This window comes from Lepisma saccharinum, chromosome 1 (genome assembly GCF_977018435.1).
Source record: "Lepisma saccharinum chromosome 1, izLepSacc3.1, whole genome shotgun sequence".
Taxonomy (NCBI): Eukaryota; Metazoa; Arthropoda; class Insecta; order Zygentoma; family Lepismatidae; genus Lepisma; species Lepisma saccharinum.
In genome coordinates, this window is record NC_139229.1 from 170,627,294 (window position 1) to 170,641,058 (window position 13,765).

Here is a 13,765-nt window from a genome sequence, read left to right on the forward strand (position 1 = left end):
GTTTTTCTCACTTCTTTTTCCAAATTACACCAGAGGTGCTCAATGACGTTCAAGTCTGGAGACTGCGGTGGAGGATGGAGCACTTTTGGGCAGTTGTACAATAACCATTCTTGTACTACGTGGGAAGTGTGCTTCGGGTCATTATCTTGATAAAACATAAAGTTACAAAGAATGCCCATCATTTCAGCACTAGTCTTTAGATTTGACTTCAGAATGTCAAGGTAACGGTGCCTGTCCATTGTCTGTTCAATGAAAGCCAAGTTACCAACGCCTTGGGCCGACATGCAGCCCCAAACCATTACGTGACCACCCCCGTGCTTCACTGTTGCTTGCAAATTTTTCCCTCGGAGCTCCTCATTTGGTTTACGCCACAATGTTACACTCCCATCTGACTCACAAATATTGAATTTACTCTCGTCAGTGAAAATTACCCGATTCCACCATGTCTGATCCTTTCCTAAATGTTCCTTTGCGAACACCAGTCTTTTTGTCCTGTTTGGCTTACTTACAAATGGCTTTCTCCTGGCTACACGGCCATGATAGTTTGCCCTTCTGAGCACTCTTCGTATAGTTTCAGGATGACTATGCTTTCCACACTCCTCAGCTACCTCAGCACACACCATTGGAGCACTCATCTTTGTTGTTTTTTTTTAATTTTCCTCACGATTACTGTCTCTTCTCTGGGGGAAAAAATTCTTGGTCTCCCTGTATGACCGTGGGACTCGATCCTGTCTTCATCTTTAAATCGCTTAATAATATCTGCAACTGTACTTTTTTTCATTTTCAACATTGAGGCAATTGCATGGTAAGTTTTACCCTTAGCGTGGTGCCATATCACTAACTGACGTTGTTCAAATGAACTTTCCTTTCCTCTTCGCCCCATTTCTACATAGAAAATGTTCTTATATCACAACTTCGTTAAACAAAACGCGATCGTAATTGCTATAGAAACCTACAGGAAACTAGAGGTAATATATATGAACAGAGTATCAATCAATCCGTAAATCGAAATTGTCACTGTATCGCAAACTTACGTTAACATTTACTATGTGTCCGAATAATTTTGTGGCACTATTTTTGCAACGGTAGGGATTCATCCTTCGTTATATTGTTGCTGATGTTCGGTTTTTTAACTTTTCATCGTCCAATTTTGTGCTAAACATGACATTTTTTAAACGAAAATCAACTTCAACGCTGTACACAGATTTCACTCCATTCCCGCTCTTAAACGTTAGAAATTTACTGTGTGTCCGAATAATTATATGACTCACCCTGTCATTGTGTCCAACCAAGCCGTTGTTTTACAAGAAAATGAATTATGATGTTCAATTCTAGTACGATCCCTATTTTTTCGATGAATTTAGGGGTGAAATGAGTGCTAATGGAACCTAACCTAACAGACCTAACCTAACCTCGTGTGAATGGTTCGTGGGGCTACCCGTGGATGGTTTTTGGGGCTAATGTCAATGGTTTGTGGGGCTAATGTCAATGGTTTGTGGGGCTACCCGTGGATGGTTTTTGGGGCTAACGTCAATGGTTTGTGGGGCTACACGTGGATGACTTTTGGCGCTAACCAACAATTTTTGTACAATTTCCAGACGTGACCCCCGGTTTTTTACAACAGATTCATCATGATTAGGAGGTCAAAATTAGTTAGTATACCGAAAATTAACGAAATTGGAGACTTTCTCTATATTGTAAATTCTTACCGGTGTAATAATGAATTTCTAACGAGAATAATGTACTTTTTTAAAATTTACGAGTACCCATTGTAGTAACATTATAGTATAGGGGTGACGGATTTCTTCAAATTTACAGGAGAAAGTACTCACGGAAATCATTTTCTGTAGCGTTGTTAAAGTTCGTGAATGTAGTTTTGATCCATTTTAATGCGAATACATGTTGTTTTCTGGGAGAATCTCTGTCCGTCATGCTGTTTCTGCTGCCGCCATTTGCTTCCTGCACGAGAGCACAATGTTCCGTGAGTTAGATGACGTAACCCCGTAGTCAGTGTTTCAAACTCGCAGTGTTATCACTAGGACCTGACGTGTCGAGTATTTTTAATTTTTTTTTTGGTAAATATGCGATAACACCCGGACACCTTTCACTCATTTATTTCCTTAATTTTACCACTGGTACATACCTATTTTGCCTTGCGGGACGTTCTTTAAGGTGAAGTTATGCCTTTTTCCATAAAATAGTGTCAACTTTTCATATTACGATTGATTATTTGTCTTACTTCTTCCGCTTCTGTAATAAACAATATGGCGTGCACGCGTCGTGCTTGTGTTTTGTCGATTTGGAATGGGTATGCGGTGTTTCAACCTTTCAAAAGTTGTAGTATGGTAGGGATTAGGGATAGACTACAGGAATCTTGTGTATTTTAAATCTCTCTTACAAAACTTAATTATTTTTTTTGAATCATATCAAATAGCCTACGATTAGCAACAATATCAGGGTGTCTACCAGTTAAGAAAATCAAAGAATTAATAGGTAGGTCAAGAAAGTAAAAAATTATGCTTGTGGTCAAGAATTTTTGCTATTTTTTTTACAGTATATTAAATTTACATTGTTATACCGCGTGAGGCACCTGAAAGTACCACCTGAAATAGCGAAGAAACCAGAAACAGTAGCGATGTGAGGTTTGCGGGAAACAATAATATCAAATGGGGCTCGTAAATCGGAGGTATGGGGTGGGTCGAAAAATATCGACAAATGGGGCATCTGGAGCAGTCATATTTTTTTAAATGGAACGATATACAATAACATGCATAATATAAAAGAGCACACGCAGAGAAACACAACACCGTTGGTCTCATGCATCTACTGCACATAGGAACGAAGATATGGCCTTGTGAAAATATGTAAACAAACTAACAAGTGGCCCGCTTGACCGTCAGAACCACGGCATGTAAGACTTCTCAGGTGCCTGACAGAACTGCGTTTACGCAGAGCAAGTTTTGATAGCAGGTCCACGAGATCGTGTTAGTTCATAGCAAGCAGTCGTAGTGGTAAGAGCGAAGATTATGGTGTTCACAAACATAGAAAAAGTGGACATGATCCTGATTTATGGGGAATGCCGAAAGAATGCCTCAGAAGCCTAACGTGTGTACGCAGAGAGATATCCGGACAGACGACAGCCATCTCGACGTCTGTTTGGTAAGTTATTTATTAAATTAAGAGACACCGGAAGTGTAACACCACGAGCACGTGTGCGGAACAAGCCAACTACAGGTGAGGCAGGTGCAACAAATGTTCTCGCCGCTGTTGCTGTGAATCCGCACGTTAGCTCCCGTGAAATTGCCAGGGATGCTGGGATGAGTCAGTGAAGTGTATTGCGCATTCTGCACACACACAAGTTTCACCCATATCATATCTCCCTCCATCAGGAACTTCACGGGAATGATTTTGTGGACCGTGTTCGGTTTTGCACATGGTTGTTACGACACGACACACCCGATTTGTCACGTATCCTCTTCACTGACGAGGCAACTTTTACCAATCATGGAAATGTCAACCTAAGGAACATGCACTATTGGTCGGTGACAAATCCACATTGGCTTCGCCAAGTGGAACGCCAGCGCCCATGGAGTGTGAACGTGTGGTGTGGTATAGTGGGTGAACATCTCATTGGCCCTTTTTTTATACAAGAGACACTGAATGCTGACCGATACATACAGTTTTTACAACATGAACTGCCTGTACTATTGGAGGACATACCACTTCAGACAAGGAGGGACATGTGGTACCAACATGACGGGTGCCCAGCTCACAGTGCAAGACGTGCTACAACATGTGTGGAAAATATATTTCCAAATCGTTGGATTGGACGTGGAGGGCCTTTCAAATGGCCGGCTCGTTCCCCAGATTTGTCACAGTTAGACTTTTTCCTGTGGGGAAAGCTGAAGGACATTGTCTACCGGGATGTGCCAACAACTCCAGAGGATATGCAACACCGCATTACTGCGGCCTGTAGGGACATTCCCTACGAGATGCTACATTCTGTGCAACGATCTTTGCATGGGCGCCTCGTTGCCTGTATCGCAGCTGACGGCCACCACTTTGAACACACACTTTGACAGGTTTTCGCTTCCTACGCAGTGGTTCTTCGACATACTGTCATGGTCATTTTCATTATGCTGTAACACTGTCAAATACATGGTGCTGACGATGTCTACTGTATTTTTTCTTCCTTTAACACGTTCTGTCTTCATCTTGTCCAATGGCTTCCGACATCTCATACTTGTACATGCCGTGGTACTGACGGTCAAGTGGGCCACTTGTTAGTTTGTTTACATATTTTCACATGGCCATATCTTCGTTCCTATGTGCAGTAGATGCATGAGACCAACGGCGTTGTGTTTCTCTGCGTGTGCTCTTTTATATTATGCATGTTATTGTATATCGTTCCATTTAAAAGAATGTGACTTTGCTCCAGATGCCCCAATTGTTGATATTTTTCGACCCACCCCATACCTCCGATTTACGAGCCCCATTTGATATTATTGTTTCCCGCAAACCTCACATCGCTACTGTTTCTGGTTTCTTCGCTATTTCAGGTGGTACTTTTAGGTGCCTCACGCAGTATACTAGTACTGGGATTTGAATATTTAGTAATCTAAAATTGTATTGACTTGAGGTTAAGATTTGTTCACTCTGTTTCTTAATTACATTCTTGTATGTGTAAATTTTTGTAAAAATATTAAAGTAATGTGGCCATTCCCCATTCAGGATGAAGTCTGAAGCATTAATTTTTACATGCCTTAATAATTAAAACAAGTCTAAATCTCTTGTAAGTACAGCTTCAGTTTTCATCTTAACTGGCCTTGTGGTAGGGGTTTTTCATTGAATAAAAATATATTTTTCTTAATTAAGCAACGGGCGATTAAATAAATGTTACAAAAAATGGAGGTAAGGTGTGTAAGGCAGAGATTTGTCAGAACAAAATCCTTGTTTTTTGCGTTGATTTGATGTGGAAGCCCCTCTTATGAATTTTAACAAACTACTATATCTCAGTCCAACATCAGGAATGATTACCAAACTTGTCAAATTTATAGCAAACTGAACCTTCAAACGTCTACTGTAGTACTGTCTCTTTCTAGTGAAAAATTCATATCAATCAAAGTTTAGATGCTGCCAAGTAATTAATTTTGATTTATTTTCCTTCCAGATTGTATTGAGGTGGTTTGGATGAAAGAAGAGGATGGAACTGGAAAAAGGATCATGAGTGGGAAAGTAGCCAAGAGGGAAGAAGAGATAATGGAGAGTGTAAAAAGGAGGCAGGGTTGGAACACAGTGGGGACAGAGGATTGATGGGAAATGGAGAGGCTTGACTTCCATGCTGACCCATCAGAGACTGGAATTTGTGAGCGGTGGTGATGATCCTGGCAGATACATGCTGTCACCTCTAATTTCTAAAAAGGAGCACGTTACATCACCAGGTAAATTACATGGAGTACTGTATTTCACCGCATAATAGGTACAATTTTTTTTTTTTTTTTTTGCAAAAGAGTGAGGTGCGATCTTATTTGAATTTTTTTTAAAAAATTGTGTCAGCATTGCCGGTACTTAAAAAAATAATTTAACACTAATTTGTCTTTGGTGTAAGATTAGGATGTGCTGAATACTTGCGAATGTACGTTAAAATTGAATAGTCCAAATCGATGCACATAATTTGACAGTTTAGCGAACACTTTTCCAGTTTATTTGTGGATTATAGTCGAAATATTACACTTGATAAAATTTGCTACAGTGTTGTGAATGCTCTGTATTACATATTTAATCTACTGTGTCTGAAGATTCTGTGCTGCCATCGTTGCTTGATGGTTTCGCGATGAAAAGTTACTTTTTTGTACTGAAAAATCAGGGTGTGGTGATATGCTGTGAAATAAGGTATTCTTGTATTCAACAACTCATGTACAAAATATGATACATTGTAGTACATAATCTTTAGAAAGTAACTAGATTATGTAACTCATATTCCTGATCCGGCCCGTACCCAGGGGGGGGGGGGGGGCAAGGGGCCATGCCCCCTCCCCTCGAGCCATGAAATATTTTGTTACAAACCTACAAAAATAACATGGATAATTTTTAAGATTTTGCAAGAATTTAGATTTTCATCTTGCATAAATGAATGAGTTGTCTCTGGAAAGAGACTGACTCCAGGGAGCTTATTATTGAAACTCGTTACGGTAGCTAGCTGACGAGTTGGTGGCTGAAGTCGGTTGCAAGACAAACGACATCGAATATACCGTATTATTGAAACTCACTCGTTCGCTGGCTCTCGAGTCGTTCCGTTCGCTAGCACTCGGTTGCTCATACCCAACCGAGATCAGTCGTTCGGTCGAGTCGTTACCAAAATTGTCGAAGATGGATGTATATATATGTTTGCTTTTGGTACTTGAGACAAGGATAATGTGAGATGCAAGAGAATACTTACATTCCGGGCCATCTTAGGGTGAGTATGTTACGATTTGTATTATTATTATTATAAACTTGCACATTAAAATAACAGTAATCAGCGATGTAAATATGCCATTGTTAGTCAATGCATTTTTTTCGATTTCTTAAGGAAATATTGGTTTCCGCGTACGCATGCTTGACTTTGTTGAAGACATATTTGTCAATGTATATTGTATTGCAGTAGTACAAGGTGTAAATAAAAATATATTTAAAAAAATACAATAGGTTTTTCCAATGTTCTTCTAAGTTGCCTTCATGACACGGTGCTATATCCACGAAAAACATTGCCTTTGCCCTTTTCTTGTGTAAAAAATAATATAAAAGCACTTTAATGCTCATGGGGTAAGGCGTTAATATATGATTGTCTCATCATATATATGTCATAAGTTCGCAGTTATTGTCGCGATTGATCCATATGATAGAAAAGCGGTGCAACAAAAATTAAATTGAAAATACAGAAGCACTTTAAAGGTCATTATTGAGAAATAGAACACTAGCAGCTAACCTGAATTATGTTTAACTACAAGAACACGTTTCGTGTTGATCAGAGTTACAAAATGTATAGAGAAATTTTGAAATAATGGAATGGATATAAAATGCAAATGTATACACACTTACTACTGAGTACTGATAATGTAGAACTAAATTCGAACATTTTTAGAATGTTTAGTGATGTTTATATTTGCTTTTTTGCAACAGGCAGCTACTAGTTGGCAGTGGCAAGAGATTGCAGAATTTCCATTTCCTAGGCCAGAGTCAGGAATTGCATCAAGCAAGACTTTCTCCCAAGAAGGGCAGAATACAGTGGAGAGGGTGAGTGTCTTTTTAAACACATTTATTCATGATTTCCAAAATTTAAGAAATGTTATTTTTGAAAAAGAAATGTAGAAAAAACTTATTTACCACACATGAAAGCAAATGTAGGCATTCTATTTTTCATTGATATGTGGTAAAATTTACATTTAGAGGTGTTCCACTAATTTATAACCATTGGTCCAATACTGACAATTTCAGAGGCCAACAAAATTAAAAATTAATATATACACATCAGTAATGTAAGTACTAATATAATCTGCATTTTTAAAAATATGTAGCAAACAAAACATTGGAACATCAACTTATTCCTCTGTGTCTGACACATATACCTTGTATTAACAAAACCTTCCATGTCATCATCACTAAAACCCATAGCAGCCTCCCCGATGGCATAGCGGTAATGCAGTCACCTTGTAATGAAAGCATCCCAGGCTCGATACCTGGTTGGAGGCATATAGTGTTCCAGATTCCACTTTAAACTGTAGGTCCAGTCCCAATTAGTCTATCTGTGCATAAAAGTGGACTTAAAACAAAACTCAATCTCAAACTAAAGACCTCTAACAGTTACAATTGAATGTATTACATAAATCATGACACCAGTATTCACTAGACTTTAAAAACTGAAACAAAATAAACAAGAGATAAGGTAACGTCAATGTCTGAACTTATTCTAAGCAGTTAAGAACATGGTTGACTGGAAGATACTGAGAATCCTCTCTTCTATGACTATGAGACTGAACTAACTAGTGTTGCCCGCAGGACAGGCTTTTAAAAATTTGAGACGAGACGAGATTGATCATGTGTCCCGAGACAAATGAATATTTTTGAGGCGAGACAGGCCAAAGTCTCGTCTCGTGGGCAACACTAGAACTAACATGAAAGTTGGATGGTTAATGTAGCTACATAACAAGTTAGTGAATAACCACTGATTGAGATTTGCTGTGTTTATAACTGACAATACTCACAATACTTTGCTGCTAAAAAAAATCAGCTTCTAAATAACAAATTTCTTGCTGATTTACAATATCGGAGATGAAATGCATGACATTATTTTAGAAAGTATTTAGAAAATGGCTCTGTGGAAGTAACTTCCCTTTTGAGGTCCTTAAGTTATATTCAATCTTAAGATTTTATGTTCATATGAACTTGATGCACACCTAAACTCCCCTTGCCTTAATAATATCATCCAATTTGTATTTACTGCGCATGTAACCACAGTTAATATATATTTTATAATGTCAAGTTTCATGGATTTAGAAGGCCACAATTCTTGTTCTAGTACATAATGACACACTTATGCCATAAATGATTCCAGTAAATGTTTGAAAAAATCAATTTTTTAACACGGTTGTGGGATTACGGTATTGATCCACTCGTTTATTTTCACATGCTTCTGTAGTTTGGCAACACTAATCACTTTGACTCCCAGTGTACAGTGGGATCCATGAGTATTACCATGAAAATTGTCCATAACTATTTTAATTAATTTTTCTCTTAATCCTAAGTGTTTTTAAGCGATGTATTTTCATGTATGCTGGTGCAGAAGTTGTCAACAGCTTGTTTTGACTTTTCTTTTAATTCTTGAAGCTCTCATTGGGTCAAAGAAAGTGAACAAACATGGCGATGGACAATTTGCATGGTAATACTCGTGGATCCCACTGTACCTTCGTGGAAGAGTGCAGAAAGTCTGTTCATCCATTATGTGAAATATATCCATTGTTGACTTGTTATAAAGCTCACATTTCAGTGGAGCACAATAGGGATCCATGCAACCATTAATGGGAGTGTTTTCAGACACACAGTATTTCTACATATACTAGTAATAGTTTCTAATATCTGTTATAAATGTATGAAATCCAAACTACGAAAAGCATGTATGAATTTTGTAGGGAAAAGTAACAATAAATGTAACAAACTAAGTTGTTATTTTCATCATATTGAAATGTAATTCATTAGATTTAGAATTTCCTTACCTCTGTAATGTATTGAGTGAAATGACTTTTTTTGCTAACGAAACCAGAATACTATTCATAGGACATTATTGCTGTAAAACCATGCTAGCATTTCACATGCTGCTGTTATCAAGCTGGTGTGTGTGTTTCTTTTTTTTAATAATCCTGTGTAAACAAAAATGAAAAATCCAGAGATCAGTGGGAAAGTTTCTTTTTCCCATGGCATGACGGGTCATGACGAACCCCTGATCATTGTCGTGGGTTTCCATGACCAGGTTACACTACTCTTTCTTAGCTCCCCAATTTCCTCACGATGGCTGGGGGCCATGGGTTCCATACACAGGCTGAAATCTTGGGAAAATTTGTTATGCTTCCCCCAGGAGACCCAAACCTATGCATATCCCATAGTCGGAGCCAAATGCATGACACAGTGCAGATTAAACTTTTTTCCATTTATGTGTACGATATATATTTTTATAATCACAGTTTGTTACGAATGGGACAGCCCTAACGGTTAAGCATTAGTAGCAGCCAACGTGAGCATATCACATTGGTCCACCCCAACCATATATATATATTTTTTTCATTTTTCTCTTTGTGATACATGTACTATTTATACTCTTTTATTTTTTAGGATTTGAATATACTGCATGGCAGACAGACATGACCCTGGAACATATTGACACTGTGATGTCAGATTACAGAAACTTGCAAAGTATTTCAAGTGTCAAAAAGCAAATTTTACTGAAGACTTTCAATGAGTGTGCAGTTTTATAGTGGTCCCAGCAAGTTAACCATTTTAATGGCGGTTTCCCTGTGTTGAGTGCACATGGGAGTTGTTCAGCATCCTGAATAGTAGACAAGTGGTCAAATGTCGTGTATATATGACTTTCTATCTGCAATACACTAGGAAACTGGCAAATTTCAGAAAACAAGTCGAGCAGGTGATTGGATATGTTTGTTTGATTACAGAAAATATAGTATCCTGATATCAACAATACCTGCCCAATTTGTCAGTGCTAAACCAGGTGATGTAACACAAACAAAATTTTTCAAGTGTGTTGTGCTTTAACAATTTTTTGTTTGTCAATGAATAGCTACGAATGTTGTTTTGACAACAGTGGAATTGCTAAACCCATGCAATGAATTCAAACTAATCTATTCTCTAAATATACTATTGTGTATGGTGCAGTTTGGTTATTCACAGATCAACCCATATGCATAAATATTTCTAATAATTGTAATTTTTTTTCTCAGGAAAGTGTGTATGTCTCTCCATACGAAATATTTTTGGATACAAATAAAGTACTATTATAGAAAAGTAGGATTTATTAATTTATATAAAAATAACAATCCTGTGCGTAACAGCCCACGAAGGGCCTTGGCTTACCTATCGGCCTCCCTCCTATGCTTTCCTTCATCACCACTAAGTGTGGAGATCTTCAACCAGGATTGGAATAGTCGGGGGGTCAGCGTGACGTATCCCCAACCATTGTAGTAGGTCTTCGTGACCGGATTACGCTTACTCATTCGGAGCTCCCCAATTTCCTCATGATGGTGGATTGCCACCGGCCGAAAATTCCTGGAGACTGAACTTGGGATCGAACCCATACCGTCCCGCAGCTGCCATCCAAAGCAAGGTGCCTTAGAAGGCACGGGCACAGAGGAGGACTTAATTTATATAGGTTCACAAAATTAATATAATTGCAGTAAATTACAGACTGTTTAGAGAAATATTGGATTGGTAAAAATATCTAATTTTACTTGAGAGTATAACTGCTCTAATGAAAGTTGAGGTTGGCAGTGTGATTGGTATCTCTGCACACTAATGTAAGTTATTTTTTTCTGTAAAATATATTTAAATATGCCCCCAGCATGGCAGTCAATGTCAAGGTTTAGTTGTGTGTGACCAAGAGCGGCTCTGCTGTAGTGCTTGTTAAAATATTGACCAAAGTGCTGCCTACAATGAAAAAAAGGTACAGCAGGTTTAGCTTAATTGCTTGTCAGTTTTGATTTGGTGAATCCTGCAATAACTGAACCGGTTACACGAATGCTCCCTTCATCAGACATTTATTTTTGAATAAATGTAAATAAAACTAAAAATAACAGTCTGATTAAGGGAGCATATGATCTGCTGAAATGTCACAATGTAATGACTGTAGACTACAAGAGAAATAATTCTACAATGCAAGCAATGCGTACATACAAGAAAAATTATTTTCCAGAATATAGTAGTGGCACATTTTATGAAGAGATGGAAAAGTTTTCGGAGCCATGGAACTTCCTGTTTGAGGTAAAATGTATAACATAAAACAACATGGGTGATAATTGGTTTTCTTGGGATATCAACATGGGTGATTGTTGTGCTGTTTCTGTGGCATTGGGTTTTTGCTGAATACAGCATTCATTGTGTGACCAATTCACCTCATGCAATTAAATTTCAAGTACATATACTAAAGAACCTTCATTTCCTCTCAGTAGACCAAATGAATATGTTACGTTTAGTTGTTCACAACCAAATAAGAGCCCTTCAGCTTCTATGGTGCTTTCCACAACCATTAAGACTGAAGGGTGGCTGTGTAAACAACGCTAACTGATAAAGTATCAGGGGGAGGGAAATGGTGACAGAATTAACTTTTGCTAAACTGATAAAGTATCAGGGGGTGGGAAATGGTGACAGAATTAACTTTTGCTAGCCAAGTTAGGATGAAATTTCATTTCACATAGACGATGGTTCACCAAGTAAAATTTTAAGCAAAAAATACAGGCACGACCAGGACTCTATCAGAGCTACCAAAAGAAAGGTTCACCATGTATGTCAACCTCATCTATGATAAATGTCAGCACCTTAATTGTAAAGTACATTTCCTTCCTTTTGATGCACACAACAATCACCACCAGAGATCTTTCAGAAAAGCCATTCACGAATGTCTCGCTTCTCATGCCAGCAGCACAAAGACATCCAAGCAGATTTTCATCCGCACCCATAGGATGTCAGCCAAAGGATTGCAGGAAGCTTTGAAATATATTTTGCTTGTGAATTATTGTATGTTTGAAAGGAAATTGAGAACACTTTCAAGCACAAATAGAAACATTTCGTATAATTGAAAGGAACAGTCCACATAATTTGTCCTTTCAAGTTCCAACAAATGAATGAAGGTAGCTTTGTTACAGAAACCATTGTCACCAGAAAATAAGAAGAAATGTACTTTTAAACCATTGTACCACTTCGAGAGTTAATGTTTTCCTTTTTAATCAACCAATTTTGATGCTTTACGAAATATATAATTGATTATTGCATGCAGAAAACACAAATAACAGATATTTGAACCCAAATTATGGCCAGCACAAGTAGAAACCTGCCATCTCCGAATACTTTTGCTGCTTTTTATTAGTAAAAAATGCTTGTATGCACACTAAAATAATGAAAAACATGGAACTTTCTATAAGCTCCAAACCTAAGGCCCCCAACATAGTTGTGGAATGTCTTATTGGGTGCTATATTCACTGCCGGGAAGTCTTTGGGCTGTGCTCCTTCACAGTAAAGTAACACGTTAAGGTATCAAATGTACTTTACTTCACAAAAACATGTTTCCGAGAGCTAAAAACAACTGAAAATGTTCACAGCAAAACATTTCACAGGTACAGAGGGTTAAGGGTACCAAACATACTTCAAATGAAGGATGAAAATACCCAAACAAAATTTCTACTTTAGCAAACACTTTTATTGTACGTAATAAACTAAGTAGAAAAGATTTTTTTTTGAAAAATTTACTGTTTTAGTTATGCACGTTTCTGCACTTTAGTTTATTTTTGTGGGTAGACAGGTATCAATTGTATTTATTTTATTTTGTTTCAATGAATGTGATGGTCACATAAAACACCTTATGTATCAATAGCACTGTTGAAAATTTGATTGAATGGTTGCAGCAACAAACTTAATTTTAAAACCAGTTTTCATTTTTAAAACATCATCAGCTAAAGTGAACATGTTAACAGCTCAAGAACATTCTTGTGATAAACAAAGCAACTGAATAAATTCACATCATTCCACTTGAAATCCCAGAACAAAACTGGAGCACATGCTGCATTAAGTAGATGCTCTAATTTTCTACATTACCGAAAACTATGTAAACTCACATTTATAACAGCCAGTCTCAGTGGCGGAGTGGTTAGCACAGCAAGCTACAATGCTAGGGTTGTCGGATTTGAATCCCAGTCAAGGCATTGGTGCTCTTTTTTGAAAATCCCTTCATCAATTTAATCTCATTACCATTCATCCTCACCTTTGCAATTAGCCAAAATTGACAGAAAAGCGAAGTAATATAAACCAAACCAATCAATCACATATATAACGAAAACGAGCACTATACTTATTAATGGTAGTGTCACAGCACCCTTGCTGACCAGACAATATCTATGCATGTTTGATTTGGAATGCCTGGTCTTTTAGTACAGTACACATTTCAACATCCCCCAGAATCCTACATATGAACATTTTCTTCTCTGTAAATTTGTCTTTGTACCTGAAAGTA

At 37.7% G+C, this 13,765-nt stretch overlaps 2 long non-coding RNA genes across 4 annotated transcripts in view; both read left to right on the forward strand.

Moving 5' to 3' along the window:
• The window catches only part of LOC145990037 (uncharacterized), a 30,218-nt gene that overhangs the window by 1,414 nt on the left and 15,039 nt on the right, over positions 1–13,765 (forward strand). For all 3 annotated transcript variants that reach the window (XR_014441926.1, XR_014441924.1, XR_014441927.1), the window contains exon 2: positions 5,171–5,441. This is a non-coding gene — a long non-coding RNA (uncharacterized LOC145990037). The remainder of the gene's footprint in view (positions 1–5,170; positions 5,442–13,765) is intronic.
• Positions 6,332–10,478, forward strand: LOC145990029 (uncharacterized). The gene is made up of 3 exons (XR_014441918.1): positions 6,332–6,457; positions 7,162–7,275; positions 9,865–10,478. It is a non-coding gene; the product is annotated as an uncharacterized LOC145990029 (long non-coding RNA).